General features: G+C 43.8%; 1 protein-coding gene across 3 annotated transcripts in view; it reads right to left on the bottom strand.

The window, feature by feature from the left end:
• Schip1 (schwannomin interacting protein 1) overlaps nucleotides 1-20,253 on the bottom strand; it is a 690,937-nt gene that overhangs the window by 158,103 nt on the left and 512,581 nt on the right. The window contains exon 1 of one of the 3 annotated variants that reach the window (XM_076574218.1): nucleotides 5,094-5,204. The exons of the other annotated variants lie outside the window; for them this stretch is intronic. The gene's annotated coding sequence lies outside the window, so the exon portion shown is untranslated. Of the gene's footprint in view, nucleotides 1-5,093; nucleotides 5,205-20,253 lie in introns of those variants that run through there. 3 annotated transcript variants of the gene reach the window in all.

Raw genomic sequence — 20,253 nt, 5'->3', positions numbered from 1 at the left:
CACCCCCCCCACCCCCCACATACAGAGCATACACACACATACCACACACACACACATACACACACACCACACACACGCATACACACACCATACATAACACACACACACACACACACACACACACACACACACACACACACACCAGAAGAAAAGAGGTGCGAGGCCTGGGGGTACTGGAGCTGAAATTTAGTGTTGGGTTAGAGGACCTGTTTCCAAAGTGGGGCTCCTAGACTGTCAGCAATGACAGGGAATGGCTGTATTCTGGCCCCAGGCCAGATCTACAGATAGTAATGCGAGGGACGTGGTCACAACCTGATCTAGGGCAATGTTTTCTTGTTTTATGCTCTGTCTAGTTTGGCAATTACTGCAGTGGGGAGAAGGAAGTCAGAGTAGGCAGGGACAGATGTGACGAGATGGGAAGAAGGTCTGCTCCCCCTGTGATGGTTAACAGAGAGAAAGCCAGCAAGCCCTGCCAACCACACATCTCTGGCAAGATCCACATGCCTCGCTCCAGTGACAGCTTCCCACTGGCAGATATCATCTTGCCACAGACAGAAAGTGCAGACCCAGAGCACACTAGACAAACCTGCGCTTGAATTACAAGACAAGGTAGAGAGAAAGCATCTCAAAGGCAGCCCCAAGGCAGGTAGGCAACAGACAGAGAAGTGTCCCTTTCCCTGAGGGAGGTGCCACTGTTCTCGACTCTTCCAAGTGCAGCTTTAGCTGAAGGCTAGACATTAGTCAAGACAGTTCCCCAGGTTTCCCACTCATGGGTGCTTCATGAATGAATGACGTCATCTGCAGAAGTCAAGCAAATAGTTGAAGATGTTTTAGGTCATTCAGTTCCACCCGAGTCTCCAGTCACCTGCCTAATATAAAATCACTTCCTGCTCTCCATTGCAAGGCTTTCTTTTCATAGCATCCTCCATGGGGTTAAAGGCTTTAAAGAACACAGTCCAAAGCCCCATGAGATCCAGCAGCTTTTAAGCCACATTCACAGATCCACCATCATCCCCACAACTGCTTTTCGGTCCTACTTAAGCACACACTTTTTTTTTTTTTTTTTAATTAAAAAATAAGGGAAAAAAAAAGCCAGGCAGTGGTGGTGCACACCTTTAACCCCAGCACTCGGGAGGCAGAGGCAGGTGGATCTCTGTGAGTTCAAGGCCAGCCTGGTCTACAGAGCAAGTTCCAGGACAGGCTCCAAAGCTACACAGAGAAACCCTGTCTTGAAACACTGCCCCCCCCCCTCAAAAAAAAGTCTATAGGGGCTGGGGAGATGTCTCCATGGCTCAGAGCACTTATTGCTCTTTCAGAGGATCCAGGTTTGATTCCCAGCACCCACATGGTTGTTCACAACCATCTGGAACTCCTGTTTCTGGAGATCCGCCATTCTCTCCTGATATCCACAGGTACCAGACATGCTTGCAGTGTACATATATAAATGCAGGCAAAACATTCACACACATAAAATAAAATTTAAAAGAAACTTAAAATTTCATTTATGTATCCTTAGAAATATACCTATACTTGTAACTAGTTCAAAGGGCCAGAAGATCCAGGGCAAGCGTCTTGTTAAAACTTCATTTTTGTGCATATATGTAGTGTGTATATATGTGTGTGTATGTGTAGTGTATGAACATATGTGTTTTCAAGTGTGTGTGCATGCAGAAGTCAGAGGGAGACATTTTGTGCATATATTTTGTGTGTGTGTGTGTGTGTGTGTGTGTGTGTGTGTGTGTGTGGTGGTGGTGGTGTATGAGCCTGTGTGTTTTCAGGTACATGTGCATGCAAAAGTCAGAGTAAGACATTGGGTGGCTGGTTCATTTGCTTTCCACCCTATTTTTTTATGACAAGATCTTCCACTGAACCATAAGCTGGCCAGCTAGGTCCTGGGATCTGTCTGTTGCTGCTTTTCAATATCAATATTGGGAAGACAGATTTGTATGTGAGTACCGAGTATTGCACTCAGTCTGTTGATTTCATAGCAAGTGCACTCTTACCAGCTGAGCCCCAGGACCACTGTTTTATGAATGAGTTCCAGTAATTCTGTTAGGAACTGTTAGACACTGGCATGCAACAGACAGGGCCACCTGCATTGGCCATGCTTCTGACTCTCCCCAGCTGCATGCTCAGGTACCATTACCATTCCGTTATGCACATGAACCGAGGCTCAGACACACAAAAGGAAGAAGCCTAGAGTCTCAGATCTAATTTAAACTTCAATCCAATGTACTCTAAATCCAGCCTCTTCATGGGAGAGGTTTTAGTCTAGAACTGGAGATCGGCTGTGGGAGTGGGGGTGGGGGTGGGGGTCATTCTGCTCCCCCTGCTGGTGAATGTGCTGTGACAAGTAATTGGAGCATTTCTGCTGCTGAAAAGTCTCTCTACCTTCTAAAGATGGCAGAGAGATAGTCTTCCATATAGAAGTATGTCATATACATCGCTGTTAGAAACACTCCTTCTCTCAAATCGGCCTGAACAATGAAAACAACGTAAGGAACAAGAGCACATTCTCTAAAACATATGAGAGTAGCATATAGAGTAGCAGCAATTGCTGTTACTGAAGCACATGTCTGCCATATAGTAACAAAAAAGTCCCCTTAAAGTGTTTGTATTGGGGTGAACTACTTCTACAGAGATGCTGAGATGATTTCCAGGTGCTCTTCAGACACATGGAATGTTTTATACCAAAGGAAAACATCAACTACCCTTTGTCTCTGAATACATAGTAAGTGCAAGTGCATTTGCTTTAAGAACACCCACAATAAGCCTGGTTAATAACTAGGGATGGATTTCCCAGGGAGCTCCGTGTCCTCGCTTAAAGGGGGCTAAAAGGAAGACAATGAGCTCTGTGGTTCTAAACTTGTGCTATGGAGCTGGTTTCTGCTTCCCAGCCTTGTTTCCTCCTCCAGGGATGGCGTATTTCTTCAGGTCACGGGGAGAGAAAAAATGAGTTACTCATTTACTTTGCCAACAAGGACACTGAGGTGCATACCAGCTAGGGAACTTGTCTGCAGTCACAGAGTAAGTAAAGGGACTGGAAATGTATCCCAGGCCTGCTCAGTTCCAATTGGCCTTCCCACGTCATTGGAAAGTCCCTTCCAATCCACGTGTCAGTAGTGAGGAGACTGAAGTATGCTTCAAATAAATGGCCTTGTGAAGTCATACAGTTGGTATGTGACTGAAGGTCACTGTGTGAGAAGTGTAAGAAGCCGTGCTTCTTCAATGCCTTGATTTAGTTTACAGAAAATCACAGTGCATACCTGTAGAGATTTCCCAGCCCTAGGGGTGGGGTGGGTGGGGTGGGGTGGGGTAGGGTAGGGTGGGATTTTGCTTTTCTTGGCTGCTTGCATATTGAAAGCATTATATATACATGTATGTATGCATATGTTTAGTGTGTGTGTGTGTGTGTGTGTGTGTGTGTGTGCGTGCAGACATTCTATGCCGTGATGCCCATGGATGACAGTGGACAACCTTCAGGAGTCAGTTCTTTCCTGCCACCTTGTGGGATCCCCGGATGGAGTTCAAATCATCAGGCCTGCAGTATATCTGACAGTACGTCTTTCTGTATCAGCTTGATAAAACAACAACAACAACAACAACAACAAAAAAAAAAAAACAAAAACAAAAAACGAAGCAGAGCTAGGCCCATAAGCTCATCTCTCACCTATGTTGTGACTGTGAACTTTAGGCATGGTATTTGTGAGTAGGTCACACTCAAGAGAGTCCTTCATGACTTTAGAGCTCAGTGTAGCAAGTCAGCGTCAGACTTTGCCCACCCATCTGAAGCCAGGCATGAGAAGAAGCCCTTGCATGGAGGAGGCCCTGCTGAGAAAAACAAAACCTTCTCCAAGGAGTCTTGAGGAAGCACTAACAAGTGCACAGGACACTCCATTACTTAATAATAAATTCTTCAGCGACTACTCAGATATATGAATATTTTTACAAGGCTCGGAATATGTAAGGAATTTTAATCCAATTTTAAACCTTCCTACCACCAAGCACTGCACAGTAACCGGCCTTGGAATGATGAATAACCCCTGACTGAGCAAGGAGGAAAGGCGACCCCACGCACTGCAACACACCACCTCTCTTTTTAAATTCCTGGGCGGACTTCTCTTTTGGCTGCAGCTGACGGATGGGCTTGGTTAAAAGGCTTGGGGCAGAAGATAAAATGACCATCAAGTAGTCTCCTCCTCGGCCACACCCACTTCTCTTTAGGCTATCAATAAAATCCCAGTCCCAAATGGATGCCTCTTAGCCTCTCCTAGGTACCCACTCTGCCAGCAAGTCTTTGGGTCTTAAAAGTTCCCTTAGTTGATTTCAGATTGGTAACATAAGAGGCTATAGATCATGGGAAGAAACATCTGGAAGCTGACTTAGTAAATGATGAAGGTATAATCAGCTTAAGGGCGACTAAGCCTCCCAGCCATGTGCGGGTGGATGACAGAATCCCCGAGCACGTGGTACTTGGGGGACACTTTCCCACAACCAGCGTCTTCCTCACCACATAGTCTCTTGTTGCAGTGTATCACAAGACTTCTCACAGGCAGCCCTCCCCAGTCCACCAGGAGTCTGTGTCAGCCAAGCCTTACTGTGATGCAGACAAAGGGTTAAGTCTGCAGCCTTCCATGCCCTAGCTGCGGTGGACACATTCGGCTGCCTGTACTCTTTCCTCTGCAGTCAGCCCTGGACTCCAGCTTCTACAGAGTCACCAGCACTTGCAGAGCATTGTTTCCTGCCACCCCTGTTTGCTTCAAACTTGCAGCTCGCCAGATTATATAGCTCGGAGAGTCGAACTTACCCCTCACGGCGTTGCCTAGAATCTGCTCTCACTTTTCCTGTCCCGGAGTGCCTCGGGCACCTGGAACCTGACGGCTCCATAGCTGGTGAAGTTAGACTGCATCCAAGCTGGCTGCCTTACTGCACATTTTTCTAGTAACCTTGCTTTTTCCTTCAACTCAAACTTCTGCAAGCAGCACCCTATCTGCTGCGGACGCTCAAATTCTCTAGTCTTTCATAAAAGCCTTTTCAACCCATCTTGGGAACAATTCTGGGAGCTCATGGGGAGGGGAGGTTTGGGAACTCACCTGCGCAGCAGCAAGGATCAGACACAGGACAGGGCTGCCTGCAAACTTCCCAGGGACTGTCTGCAGCCAAGTATCTTGGCCTTAAAGGGGCAGGGTACTTTTCGCCATATAAGGAAGGCAGTTTTGCTTGTCTGCAGCCTGGGCAAAGCAGCTGGTCTCTCGGTGTTGAGGAGGCTTAAGCCTTCTGGGGGCATCTGGAGCCTGTCAGTTCCTGAGGCAGGTTACTTGAGCCTTGATAAGGCACAAGAATAACGCTTGGCTAGGCATTTTAAAGGTCAGAAAGCCCTTTCTAGGGGTTTATCTTCTTGTAAAGGGAGTTTCTGGCAACTTGGAAGTTTTCCTGAATGCCATGAAAGGCATTCTGCTTCTAGTTCGGCTTTGGCTTTCTGGAAATGAGTGGCCCTTATCTTTTCACCCAGGCCAGGCAGATTTTAACTCCTTCCTCTAGATGAGGGGGTGTAGAGCACTGGATGGTGGTGAGGTTTGTGGTGTGATTTAATACACTTCTTCACCAGAGGCAGAAAACCAGACAGAGTGAGGACCGGGCAAAATTAGGGTCGTTATATGCAAGACACCAGCGGCTGAGAGAAAGGCTGAAAGTAACAAAATAAAATGTGCAGAAAACAAAACAGAAGCCAAGTAGAATGAAAATAACTCATGAAAAGGGCAGGTGCCCTTTTGCGGCATTCAGGAAAGCTTCCAAGGTTCTGGAACTGGAGCCATTGAGCCTTGGACCCTTTTCCAGCTCCAGCTCTTCCACTGTCAAAAGTGCTTTTCTCCCATAATGAACCAACTATCCACATGTCTGTGTCTAAGTTCTTGTGATGTAAGAACCTAGAAATCCCAGCGGGTGTCCATCAACCCCGATATCTACCATACCTTCCCTGAGAATAAGTGGCGTTTATTTTGCTCCTTCCCAAACAGATAAATGTACGCTCTTCTCCACCGAGTCACCGGCCCCCACTCGTAAGTACCCCTCTTGGCCTTAGCCTACAGCCAAAGCTGCCAGCCGCCTTCTCCTTCCAACAGCGGCAGGGGAATGTGTTTCAGCAAGAGAAAACATTTCCTGCAGCTGATATTTAAATGCGAAGCTGTCCTGTTCGTTTGGGGGTAGATTAAAGGCAATTATGAAAGGCTAGATGCTAAGAAGAAAGTGGAGTTTAATTTAGTCATCACTTGGGTGGTAACATGCTTCTGTCTTTGCAGCCAACTGGCCATGCTCCTTTGAAAACGCTTTTAAGTCTGCCAGGTAGCTCTAGCCAGCACCCACTCAGCACTTAGCTAACTTGGCCCAGTGCTGCCTGCACCGTGGATCTTTAAGAATGGAATTTGGCACCCGGTTAGAGAGGCTTGTGTTACCTCCTTACACAGATGTGTGAGTGTGTGCTTAAGGACAAAGAGCACTTGGTTTTCCTCTACACTCCGGTTAGGTCTACAGCAGACCAGGAAACAACTGGGTAGAACCTGGGGTATCTGTCTGGTGTCCACAGCTTTGGGAAGACAGTGGATGTTTGCTAAGTTATTGTGGTTGTTGTAGAATAGACACGGGTTTCTCTGCTTCATCGTTTCTTTTAGTGTTAGTGTTTCTTTTCCACACCAGTAAGTTTTCTTCAAGGGCTGCAATCAAAGGAAATGCTTTTGAAAGTTTTCCTTCTGGTGTCTCTTTGATCCAATAATCCGATTTCGAGGAAGCAACTAATCAGAAACAACACACTATGTGAGGATGTTCCTTATATTGCTATTTGTAATGAAGAAAATAAGAAGTGACTTAGACTCTGAGGTCACTTTGTGTACCAGTAACAACAGCTCCCGTTTGAGGATTGCTCGGTAAGTGCCACGCATGATTCTAAAACCTTCTTAGAGTCAACTCAACCCTCAGTATAAACCTCTGAGATGGAATGGCCATCATGCCTCTTCCTAGGCCACAAAATGAAGGCAGGGAGATTAAGAAATTGGTATTAGAATTGAGGTATTTTCATTCTGTGTTGAGCATCATAATAAGCACCGTGGTTACACATTTCGAGAATGCAGAAAGGACCCTGCTTTCATGCAATGGTTAAAAGTAGAAAGTATAGTAGGCATGGCAACTATAATCCCAGCATGCTAAAGACAGGAGGACTGAGTGAAGTTGAGGCCAGCCTCTGCTACATGGTGAGGCTCTTCCAAGAAAACACAACAGAATGAAATTGTGGGGTGAGGAGACAATGCAGTTGGTAAAGTGCTTACCAGGCTGGCATGCATGAATCCTGAGTTTAACTCCTCAGAATCCACGGAAAAAGCTGGTCACGGGGCTGGAGAGATGACCGGTGATCAAGAGCATAGCCCACTCTTTCGAGGACCCAGCATTGATTCTCAGCACCCAGCTAGTGGCTCACAGCCATCTATAACTCCAGTTCTAGCAGATCCAACACCCTCTTCCAGTCTCCAAGGGCACCAGGTACACATCTGGTACAAATATATATATGTAGGCTAAATACGCACGCACGCACACATGCACGCATGCACTAGCATGGTAGCCTGCCAGCAATCTTAGCACTGGGGAAATGATAATTTTCCCCAAAACAAAATAGATCTTTTTGTTTGTTTTTATTTTTTTTTTAATATTTATTTATTTATTATGTATACAGTGTTCCATGCCAGAAGAGGGCACCAGATCTCATTACGGATGGTTGTGAGCCACCATGTGGTTGCTGGGAATTGAACTCAGGACCTCTGGAAGAGCAGCCACTGCTCTTAACCTCTAAGCCCTCTCTCCAGCCCCTTTTTGTTTGTTTTTAAGTGAGACAAGGTCTCTCTATGTAGTCCTGGCAGTCCTGCAACTTGCTATACAAACCAGGCTGGCTTTGAGTTCACAGAGATCTGCCGGCTTCTGCTTCCATAGAACTGGCAGGTTAAAGGTGGTAGACACTACACCTGCTAAAATGGATTTTTGTTTTTTATTTTTTGCTTTTGTTTTTGTTTTTCAAGACAGGATTTCTCTGTGTAGTCCTGGCTATCCCGTGTCTCACTTTGTAGACCAGGCTGGCCTTGGACTCACAGAGATCTGCCTGGCTCTGCCTTCCGAGTGCTGGGATTAAAGGCATGAGCCACTATGCCTGGCTTAAAGTAGGCTTTTAAAAGGAATTTTCATTAAAAGATTATAAAACTTTGACTGGCCTTCTCACTGCTTTCAGTTCGTGGCCTTGTTCCAGCACTCAGTGTCACACACTAGGGCTAGATTATAGAGTGACAAGAGTGTTTCTGGATGGTGCCTGTTATGGTTGAGATGTGAAATGTCCCCTACAGACACCAGGGTTTGAACACTGTCCCTAGCTGGTGGAATGATTTGGGGTATTTGTGGAACCTTTAGGTGGATCCTAGCTAGAGTAGGATGTGGGTCCTTGGGCCTTTAGGGTTCTATACTGACTCTGCTTTGGTCCCAGCTCTCTACTTCCTGATCTATATCAGGGCAGGAGAGGAAGACAGAACATTACGGTCAAGTTGGAAGGGAAAGGAGCCCCTCACTCTGGAGTCTAGTTGAAGTTTCCCCCCAAGTGAAAGCTAATAATTCAAGCCAAGCATAAGCACAACCTGAAGAAAGACAACATCACAGACATGCTAAATTGGAAGGGGGAAATCCCACAGGGCTCCACCCCAGTCAAGTAACTACAGGCAACCAGGGAATGCTGAGCACAGGAAAATTAGTCTTCCCCAAGGATGAGCCTCCTAATTGGCTTTCCAGTACCAACTGGTTAACCCTGTAATCATATACATACAAATAACACCAAATGGACTCAGTAGATGTATTTTTGTATTTATATGTTTATATATATTATATATGTCTATGTATTATATCTAACATGTTATATATAAATACACATATATAGTGTGTGTGCATGTGTGTGTATAACAATAACAAAGAAAACTAGGACATGGATTTGAAAGGAAGTGAGGAACAGGAAGAGGGGAAATAATATAATTATATTTTAGTAAAAGAAAAACATTCCAGGCAGATTAACATTTGCCTCAAAAGTTGCCTACACATAGATAATATTCCTTTTACATAGAGATATTTTCAAATAAGAATGTTAAAATAGCAATGAGCTATGTTTAAGGCCTGAGAACATATGACATTGGCATATGGCCTTACTCCTTTCCCAAATGTGAGCCTGTAATCTTTTGGGAATCTCATAAACAAGACCATAAACTCCATTTAGAGTAAGAACATATCTTAGCTCAGGTACAACCTTTGGGAACTAGAGTTTTACTTCTCAGTTGTATTTAAAGCACACCAGAAACCACCCTATCATCTCATTTGAGTTCCTTAGCAACCCTTTGAGATGTAGCCAGAAACTAACCAAACTGTGCATGTTGAAAGTGACCCACTTGAAAAGCACACACCATGCTTGGGTGTGTGGTCTCCTTTTCCCAAATGCCTCTCTGTTGACCCCCCCCCCCACCACTTAATGACTCGTCATAAATTGTTTTCTGTGACAGCGTCAGGAACCCTGTGCCAGCGGCTCTTGCCCCACCGCCTCTGTCAAGTGTCATTTGATAAGTAGCTACCACCGCAGACTGACTTCTGGAAGGTCTTTCTCTCCGCGATGGAGCCTAACTCCCTGAGCCATGAGCCAATGTAAATCTTTTACCCGCGAAGTAGCTTCTGTCAGTTACAAGCCAAGAAACCAAGCCAGGAGGTCAGCTGTAACGTTGTTAGGGGTGGCCCTCCGCTGACAGTGCCATTCACAGAGATTGGGCCACACACTGCACACTGGCATTGCCTCCAAGCCATGGATCAACTCACTCTTTCTGAGTTGATTCACATCTAAATCATAACCGGCACCATCAAGAGACTATCCAGCCCAAGCGCATCATGGAGGGTACCGAAGTGAGACAAGCGTTAAAAGCAATCAAGAAGGTCAGGTCAAAGGGACATGTTCATCTTTTCTCTCCATCTGTGAGAATAAGATATTAGGCCCGTAGCGAGAGGTGGCACCCTGGGTAAAGCATTTAGCACAAAGCCTAAAGACTGAGTTCATTCCCAGAGCCCATATAATGGACAGAGAGAATTAACTCCTGACCTCTACACATACTCTGTGGCAAGCACATACCCACACACATATGTGTGCATTCACATAAATAAATATAACTTTTTTTTTTAAATGTGGGGCTGTGGAGGTTCTCAGCAGTTAAGAGCACTGGCTGCTCCTGTAGGAGGACCTGGGTTTGATTCCCAGCATCCATGTGGCGGCTCACAGCCATCTGTAACTCTAGTTCCAGGTGATCCAACACCCTCTTCTGGCCCTCACAGGCTTCTGTACACACACGATGCTCACATATACACACAGCCAAAATACTCAAAGCACACCAATATATGTGCTCCTAGACAAAGAACTATAGGCCACAAAGAAACGCTGAGAGAGAAGTAGTCTTCTCCAGGGAAAAGCACACTGATTGGTTATCTAATACCCCGTGGTTAGCCCTGAAAACATAAATACAAGTAACATGAGCAGGTTGTATTTTTGTATCAGGGTGTGTGTGTGTGTGTGTGTGTGTGTGTGTGTGTGTGTGTGTATAACAACAATTAAGAAAGAAAGGGCCATAAATTTGAAAGAGAACAAAGAGAGTTTGGAAGGAGGGAGAGGGAGGGGTAAATGACATAATTATATTTATAATCTCGAAAAATGAAAAAGCCACTTACAACACACAAAATTGAAATAAATAAATCTTAAAGGAAGAATCAGGCATTGTATTGTAGTCATGCACAGGAGAGGTATTTCATCATAATTTTTCTCTCATGTGGATGACAACAAGGGATTCAAAATCCAAAAACGTTTATCAATCACAGAGGATGAAGTTAGTTGTTATAGGAATAAAGAGGGAACTTTGATACTTTAATTCTCTATAATTAAAAATTTCTGACAATGCTTTTAACTGTTGAAGGGTGTAGTAGCTTGATATATTTATATTCTGTGAGATTACAGAATGAAGTTAAGTTATAAGAGCCAATTTACAGTTTATATCAGGAGGCACTAATATATTTACAGGTTTGAACTCAGTAATCATAGTTTGTTATTTGAAGTTATTTCAGAGATTTTTTTTCTGTCTTGCAAGAGGAGAGAAGAAAGGGCAAGAAAACCATGTGACCCCAGAAAGAAAAGAGTCAGCAGATTAAGGTTTTTCTGTTAAAATGGTAATAATATAAACTATAATTTACCTAATAAAAATATAGGTTGGCTTAAGGCATTTCTAATATGCTTATTGGCTGGATATATATCACTGCTAGATGCTAGAAATGTGGGGTATCTTCCCCGGAAAGCAGCTGACACCCAGCGGAACCAGCCCCATGGAGAGGCCTTTGCTGCAGTCCCCGAAGCAGTGTGGACTGGACTACCCAGGCTGATTGGAGCCCACATGGTGACATCATGTGCCATGAATACTGGACATGGAACTACAGGATTTGGTGTTTGCCCTGCTGGATTTTGGTCTTGCTTTGGTCAACTTTTCCTTGCCATGCCCCATTTATCTTTCTTGGAATGGGACTGTTTAGTTCTGTGCCATTGCAGGCTGGAAGTGTGTGACTTCTTTGAATATTTTTGGGTTTTGTTTGTTTGTTTGTTTTTTATTTTATAGGTGCTCACAGTTAAAAGGTTGTCTTGAGTTGAACACCACTGTGACTGTGAAGCTATTGGACCTCTAACATTGAACTAAATGCACTTGAAATCATGAGATGGCCATAATCTCATATGAGGACTGGGAGTGGGGCGTTATAGTTTGAGTGTTAACTATCTCCCACAGGCTGCTGCTGGGGTTTTGGGAGGCTGTGAAAGCTTTAGGTGGTAGGGCCTAGCTTGACTACACGGGCACTTTAGGGGGGATGTCTCTCCCAGCCTCACTTCTGGCCTGAGAGCTCTCTTTCTAATTCCTGACCTGAAGAGACGGGAGGAGCCATATCACATGTTCTCACCACCATGCCTTCCCCACTATGATGGAAAGTACCCCGTGAGCCCAAATAAGCCCTTCCTCATTGAGGTCACTTCTGTTAGGCAGTTTGTCACAATAATGAGAAAAGTAACCAATATAGTCATATCATTGTTCGTTATATATATTGAAAAATAAAAAGTGAGCATACGAAAAAATAAACTAAGCATCAGTATGCGTCAGGGGTTTGTTAATCCTTTGGTGGACACATTTTTTTTTTATGGTGAGAGATATTTTTTTGAGATATTTTTAACAGATATTTTATATATGACTTATTTATTTTTTATTTTCTCAGGACAGGGCCTTACTATGTAGCTCTTGGAGTTCTGGAACTCACTATGTAGACCATACTGGCATCAAACTCATGGAGATCTGCCTGCCTCTGCCTCCTGAGTGCTGGGACTAAAGGTGTAATTTATGTTATTTTTTATGTTCGTGCTTTATATTACCCTTAAAGATATCACAGTTGTTTGGCTTTAATGCACATTTACATTTATTTTTTATTTAAGAAAAAGGTTTTGGGAGACTAACCGCTGTTTCTTTCTTTGTGGCTTTTAGTTTCTTTGGTTCAGAGTCTGATTTCCTTTTGGTCACCAGGTCAGATGCAGGTCAGCGCACCTTTAATCTAAGCCCCTCTCCTGTTTCTAGAATCTTGTCAGTTGCCACTTAACGCCAGATACAAAGCAGAAAATGTAAAATCAGTGATCTCCAACTCTGGCCAAGAACCCCCCGCGAAATAGTTGCCACCATCCTTGGACAGTTTCCTCTTCCAGCAGTCTTGGAAGCTCCAGCTGTATTTCTGTAAAGGCTGACACCTGGGCAGCGGCACAGGGCTTTTACGAGGAGTGCTATTAACAGGACTCTCGATGGAGCCGAGCAGAGAAAGGCTACAGGGCGCGCTGTTTTATAGTACAGCGAGGTAGCCATTTACTGTTCCCATAAGCTATTTCACTTGCAATAAAGGTCAATGGACCTTTTTAGGGAGGGGAGCTAGACCCCTGTCTCAAACTGCCATCTGCAGCAGTCAAAATGACAGGCTTTTCTGGAAAGAGGTAGGCTGTTTATTTAGCTGGGAGAGTGCTTCAGTCTGACCAGCTGATGGCCAGGGCTATAGAACATTCCCTGACTACAGTGCAGAATTCCCAAGACGGACAGCAGCTTGACCTTGACTGCAAAGCTAAGAAGGTACAGCAGACCACGGCTCTGGTTGTTATTTTCGTATGTGAACTCTGCCAAGGAAGGTCACATTTCTGTACCTGGAACTATCTATTCCTACATTTCCAGGAAGTGATATTCCAAACACCTGTGCTTTGAAGACAATGGAGAGGCAAAGTATAACACAGTAGAGTGGTTCCAACAACAATTACTTTCTCTGTTTGCCGGGAATTTTAGGATTCTACCACTACTCCCAGTTTACTTGGCACAGGGGACTGCATTCAGGACTTCAGGATGCTAGGTAGGCACTCTGTCAGCTGAGCTGTATTTCTGGTCTGGTAAGTTTTAAAAAAAGTTTTATTTTCTTTTTAATTATGTGTGTATATGGTTATGTGCACACAAATGCAGGTGCCAGAGAAAGCCAAGGGCATCAGATATGGAATATCAACATACTATTACTACCATTACAGAACAAAAGCAGATAATAAATAAAAATAATCAGATAATACAAAAAATAGAACAAAATCCATGGTAGAGTGTATGGGCAATTTTAAGGCAGCTTTCATTATCCTGAGGATCCTACCAATACAATTTATCAAAGCAGTGTGGGCATATTATAACTTCTGATAAGTGTATTAGGAACAAATAACTTAAAAAATTAAAAATGCACTCAATGAAAACAGAAATCTTGTTCACGGAAATAGGAATGAAGGCAGTTCTGGTTATGTTACTCAGTTCTCACAGTGTTACGTGTATGTAGTGATCTATAATAACATTTTAAAATAATCTGCCAACCGCCAACTGAATTGAATTCCATATCAATGTTCTTGAAGGCAAAGATTTAGCAACCAGTTGATTTGCACAGGAACTTGTTATGCAGGCATTAAAGTCATTCATTTTCTTAGTATCCTTATCAACCTTTTAGGTGAATATTTCAGATTATCCTTATTTGTTTGTTTGTTTATTTATTTATTTGTTTGTTTGTTTATTCTGTCTTTCTTTCTTTTCTTTTTGGCTTGGATCTCACCACTTTGCAAAACAGTACAGTTCCCCATCACAAGAGGCTATGAGAATGCTGTTGGAAAAGGGTGCTAGGAAAGGGTTTTTCAATTTATTGAAAACTATGTCTATCTATAAACTATGTGTATCTATAAACTATGTGTATCTATAAACTATGTCTATCTATAAACTATGTGTATCTATAAACTATGTGTATCTATGTGGGAGCCCGTTCTGGGGTTCGTCGTGGCTTTACCCAGCAGGTCTGAATAGAGGATGATCAGGACCACGGGCCTGAATGCAGGTGTCTGAGATGCTCTGCACTTGGCTGTGCTGGGGGAGGAGGTCTTTTGCTCCACCCCTTGGCGTCTCTATAAAAACCCTGGGCCAGAGACAGTCCAGGCCCGTTGGAATAGGTTCCAGGCCCTCTCGAGGCTATCCTTTATTTTCTATCTGTTTATCTCCGCTAGATTCTCCGCTATAAATCCTTCTATCTAATATTTCCTGCTGCTCGCACTGAAGAAAACTCTGGGAAGCTGTGGGGGTGGTGGGTAAACACCCCACATATCTATAAACTATGTCTATCTATAAACTATGTGTATCTATAAACTATATCTATAAACTATGTCTATCTATAAACTATGTCTATCTATAAACTATGTGTATCTATATGTCTTTGAAGGTCTCTACGAATGGATGGATGCCCAGGATAACTAGACCCCCAATAAGGATACTGGTCTAGGGAAGAGTGGTCAAGAGTCAGGGGGTGAAGCCATCCTCTTTGGATTGTAGATTTTTCCTGAAACCCTTGGCCTTAGATCTTTCCAGAAATCCTTGGCCAATCTTTTTCTGTCTTTGCTTCTGACTCCCATTAGCTCACAGAAAACCAGCTCATGATCAAGGCCAAAGTTTTCAATACATAAGGAGTCATTTTAAATCAATGAGAAAACTATGATGACGCTACTAGAAAGAGTTGGGCAAATGATATAAACAGGTAGTTACCCAAAGAAGAACTTCCAATGGGCCAATCCCATGGAAAATGTTAAAAATTATTCTGGGATCATGGAGATGTCATTTAAGACAACAAATAACATTTGGAAAGTCAAACTAGAAAAATTAATATTTAGTGGTAGTTGGATGGAGAATAAACAGTTCAGTGAATGCAGGGAGTGATTAGACACTACACATAAAAGCCTTAGGAAATGCAGACTCGAACAGGCAACCCCAGCCCCATAATTCTTCTGAGGTAAACACAAGTGTGCAAGTAAAATTCAGTCTTGGATCTTATGACAGCCTGAATTTTAGTCAAGGTTCCTTTGGTCCCAAGTATGCTTGAAATGCCGCCTTGCATTTTCCTGGTTCTCTTGGCTATAATTCTTAATCAGTTTAGACTAATGACTTGTATGCAAGTAGATTGACTTTATCCAGTTTGCTGTTGTTTATCTGAGAAGAGAAATGTGAGCTGATGGGTATGATACATCTTTTAGGGTTCACATGTAGAACTAGGGTTAAATTTTCTGCAAAAGACAGGATGTGAGATAGGCTAGCATATCTACAGTGGTGAAGAATGGAACTGATTTACAAGTCCTATCTGGGCTAGGTGGTGGTGGTGAATGCCTTTAATCCCAGCACTTGGGAGGCAGAGGCAGGTGTATCTCCAAGTTCAAGGCCAGCCATGTCTACAGAGTAAGTCCAGGACAGCCAGAGCTACACAGAGAAACCCTGTTTTAGAGGGGAAAAAAAAAATCCAATCTGGGATATGAAGTAAACTCTCACATCATGTAATGAGATTGTCTCTTTCCTTCCCCTGGAGAGAGTCTTAATATATAGTCCAGGCTGTCCCGGAACTTGCTATGTAGACCAGGCTGGCCTCAAACTTACAGAGATCCACCTGCCTCTAGCTCCTCATTGCTGGGATTAAAGGTGTTCGACACAATGCTAGGCTTAAAAACGTCCTTGTAGAAGACTAATGATGTGGAAATAGACTTGTGTTGAAGAGAGAGCACTGCAAGAGAGAATATAAAATTCACTTTCACATTTTTAACATGCTCTCAAAGAAAGAAAGGTTATGTAGAACACATTAGTGATACAGGTGTCTGGGTGAAGGGATAATTGTTTACTTTAAACTTTTAGTGCATATTAAACCGTTTCTTTCTAAATTTATTACAAAGAGCATTTAAAAGCATTTTGACAAGAAAAAAAAATCAAGATTTGGGAGTTGTTTGGCTTTAAGAGGCCTGGAAACAAAGTGGAGCCCAGTTCTTAGTGGAGAGATGCTGGCCAGGGCCTCAGGCAAGAGGCTGCAAACACCCAGTTCCTGGATAGAGAGCACATGCCAGGCTTGGCCATGATGGCAAAGTTAATGAGTGCTGTGAGCGGGAAGACAGAGCCACCCATCTTCACTTTATGCTCGCCACTTTTCTCTGAGAACTTTCAAGCCCTTCGGCTATATTTAATGAATGCTGTGTGAAGACGACAATGCAGTGTAGGGAAAAGAGTATGGGATTCAGTCACACAGGACCCAAATCAGGTTCACTGGCTGTCTTAATGAAGCTATAAGCCTCTTTGAGCTACAGTAAGATGGAGATAATAACAGATTATTTGCTTCTTTATATGGTTGTATGAATTGCAAACGTACACACTGTATGGATCTCCCCCATCTATCTATTCATCCATCACCCATTCATCCACCTATCTGTCTATCTACAAAAATATATATTTCAAATGCCATATATCAGTGATATCAATAAAAGCTAGAAGCCTAAACCCTTGATTTGGCCTTGACTCAGTTTCAATGATGTTGTAGATCACTGGACTTCTTGGAATTCCTAAAGAAGAAGTCTGGATGACCCGAGAGCTTTGAGAACTGTTCGTTATGAGTTGTCTCCACAGGTAAGAAAGAAAAGGTTAGAGAATATGTATTTCTGATGAAAACAGGAGCCCCATAAACAAGAAATGTTGCTGAGAGACAAGCCGTGGAAACAAAGATCTTATTCAAATCCAAACATTTGCCTACAGCATTTTAGAATATGATAAATTACAGCTCTTTTCTTTTAATATTCACTGAGACATCTTTAAGATATTCAAATTTTAACAATAAATGTGGACATTAACCACAGAGTCTGAGATTACCACAAAACTCATACAGTACATTATGCAGCAATTTGTATTTATTATCTTGGCTGTAAGAAATTGTGTTTGCTTCTCTGCCTTCTGGGGGGCTAACCCACCCCATGGTTGTGTATGCCCCAGTTGACTCAAACCTCCATATAGACTGGATAGCATCTCTCTTTACCCCATTGCTCTCCCGTTACACTTTAGCCAGAACCCCAGAAACAAAGGATGCTTTCAAAAGATTCTGTTTCAAACACTATGAAGTCCAACATGGTTCTTTCACATGGTCATGGCAGGTGACATTAGGGGATGGCCGTGGGCAGTGAGAGGAGAAAAAGAGCTGTTTCACTTCCTGTGTTCTTACCATGGCATTTTCCCCAGCACTTACTGCCTTTGTGACACAGAATGTGGTTTTAGGTGCTGGGATCCCTGTATGGCACTATATGAATGGTAATCCACACCCAGGCTGGGGGTCTGGGCTTGAGGAACACTTGCTTCTTGTCCCGAAGCACCACCCTGTCAGTGACTGTTGTATTTCTCAACTTCCACAGTTCTGGCTGACCCACAATTATCCTTTAAGTGGATTGTATTGCTGGTGCTGTGATTTGAATATATCCACTCCAAAACTCATAGTAAAACTTAATCCCCATGATGAGATATTACGAGAGGATCTGAAGGAACCCTGAAGGAATGCTAAGGTCTGTGCTCTTAGCTAATTAATGGATTAATAGGTCAATGGGTTGTTTCCAAAGAGAGCCTTATATAAACATTAGTTAGCCTAGGTCTCACAAACTCTCTCCACTCCCTTTCAGGACTCTGCCAACAAGAAAGCCATCACCAGATGTGGCCCCTTGACCTTGGACCAGAACTGTGAACCAAAATAGTCTTTTCGGTGTAGGTTATCCAACCAGTAACACTGTGTTGTTAGGAACAGAAATGGACTAAGAGAGCCAGCGTTAAACGTTTCAAATGAGTTTTGTGTAAATATGAGAGATAGTGGATAAACAGGTTTACTGTCCTGCATTCTCCCCACTGCTATGCCTCCAGGTATCGGCCACTTCGAGTTGTTGGTTCTGAGACAGACATGCAGACATGACTTTGTCTTTGATCAGTCAGTCATATGCACAGAAGGGAAATGTATCAGGCAGTGCTTTCTGGGTCTTGCCACATGCAGTGGCAAGCCCTTGAGTTGTCAAGGATTCGTTCCCGCCACCAGCTTTGTGGAGCCAGGGGGTGCGAAGGGTGGGGGGCAGGGGCATCTTTTAGCTGTTGCTATTGCTATGTCGGTTGCTAGTGTGGGTCTAACAGGTGGGGGCACAGCTCTGGGGTCAACAGAGTCAGCAGCAGCACTTCCTAATCCTTGGTGTTCCTTCTGAACTGTCATGGGGTGGGGTCTTCCTGATTTTCCCGTCAGTCTAACGGAAGGCAGGCAGGGCTCCGAGCTTCCTCAGCTGGCTCCTCCTTGCTCGTTTGGCAGCCCAGTCTCAGTTCATTTTAAGCACCTCATTTCCTGCGCTGAAGTGCTTTGCTTTGTGCTTAAAATAGAGTGATTCCTGTCATGTGTAACAGAACCATAATCCACAGGAGAGAGGCGAGGGCTGGCAACATCTGGTCCCTGTTTTGGTTATGAAGATAGTGGCTAGGGAGGAGCAGGGGACTCTTGGGTGGCACAGAGTCTCCCTGGTGTTAATATGCTGACACGCCCCTTGGAAACCAATGTCAATATTCTGACCCGCCCCTTGGCTTTGTCCTGCGTCCTGACTTAAAAGCCTCATTTTGGGGAAAGGCCCCTCCCCTTCCTCTCTCTCTTCCACTTTTCCTCACACAAGGTGTGCACCCTCGACCTCCCCCTCTCTTTCTCTCTCTTCTCTCCCTTTTTTCTATCCTTCTCTTCATCTCTCTATTATAACAAAGCATTTCTGCGCGGGTGCAGCGTCTGGGCTGTGAATGACTGACTGTCCATTGCAGCTCTACCGCCATGCTTGCATGGCATGGGTCACCCGCCAGCCTGCCACTGCATCTGCCCAGCATGCCAGCATGTTCCCCTCCACATTCAGGATACCCTTGGGGTCCCCCGTGCATATATCATAACAGCTGGTACCTTACTATGCCCTTAAAATAGAGGTGATTTGTCAGCCGCCACTTTGCTTGCTGGACTTCAAGTGTTTGTTGTGACAGACAACTGATTTCTCTTAATTATTTTGCCTTCATGCCCTATAGTGAGCTGGGTTCCCACTGGTTCTTATCCAAACTTGGTTGAAAATAAAGTTTATTTCATTTTTTATTATCAGGATTGGAGTGACCGCTCAATAGTAAAGAACACTCACTGCTCTTCTAGAGGAGTTCGGTTCCCAGCACCCACTTTAGGTAGCTGGCGATCTCTTGCAATTCCAGCTCTAAGGATTATCTGAAGCTTCCGCCTCCACAGTTACCAACACTCATGTACACACACACACACACACACACACACACACACACACACACACACTTAAAAATAAAATACATCTTAAACATTACTTTTGATTCCTTGAAAAAAGCAATTCTTCCATTTTTGAGCATATACCAAAATAGCCTCAATTCAAAGCCAGAGAACTGTACACCTGAATGCATGGGACCAGTCTCTGCTATTTCTACCAAAATATGAAATTAGCTCTGCTAGCTCTGGTGATGGTGTTGAGTAAAATGCAATGCCACTTCGATGAGGGCACACAGGGAGCTCACTTCAAGTTTTGTCTCAGATGTTCAACCCTCTGTGCTTTGCTTTAAGCTTTGCTATTATAAGGGAAGGACCAGGGGCTGCAGGGACTGACATCTCACCTGCCAAAGGTGTCAGCCCTCCTCTGAACTTCCTCTTCTGTTACTTCCCACCCCGTGGTCATCTCACTGGGATCTACTCACATAGTCTTAGGAAATTTTATTGCATTCTTTAAAA

This window comes from Peromyscus maniculatus, chromosome 6 (assembly GCF_049852395.1).
Source record: "Peromyscus maniculatus bairdii isolate BWxNUB_F1_BW_parent chromosome 6, HU_Pman_BW_mat_3.1, whole genome shotgun sequence".
In the NCBI taxonomy this organism is placed as follows: Eukaryota; Metazoa; Chordata; class Mammalia; order Rodentia; family Cricetidae; genus Peromyscus; species Peromyscus maniculatus.
The sequence above is the reverse complement of the archived record's forward strand: the minus strand, read 5'-3'. Positions and strand labels throughout refer to the sequence as shown.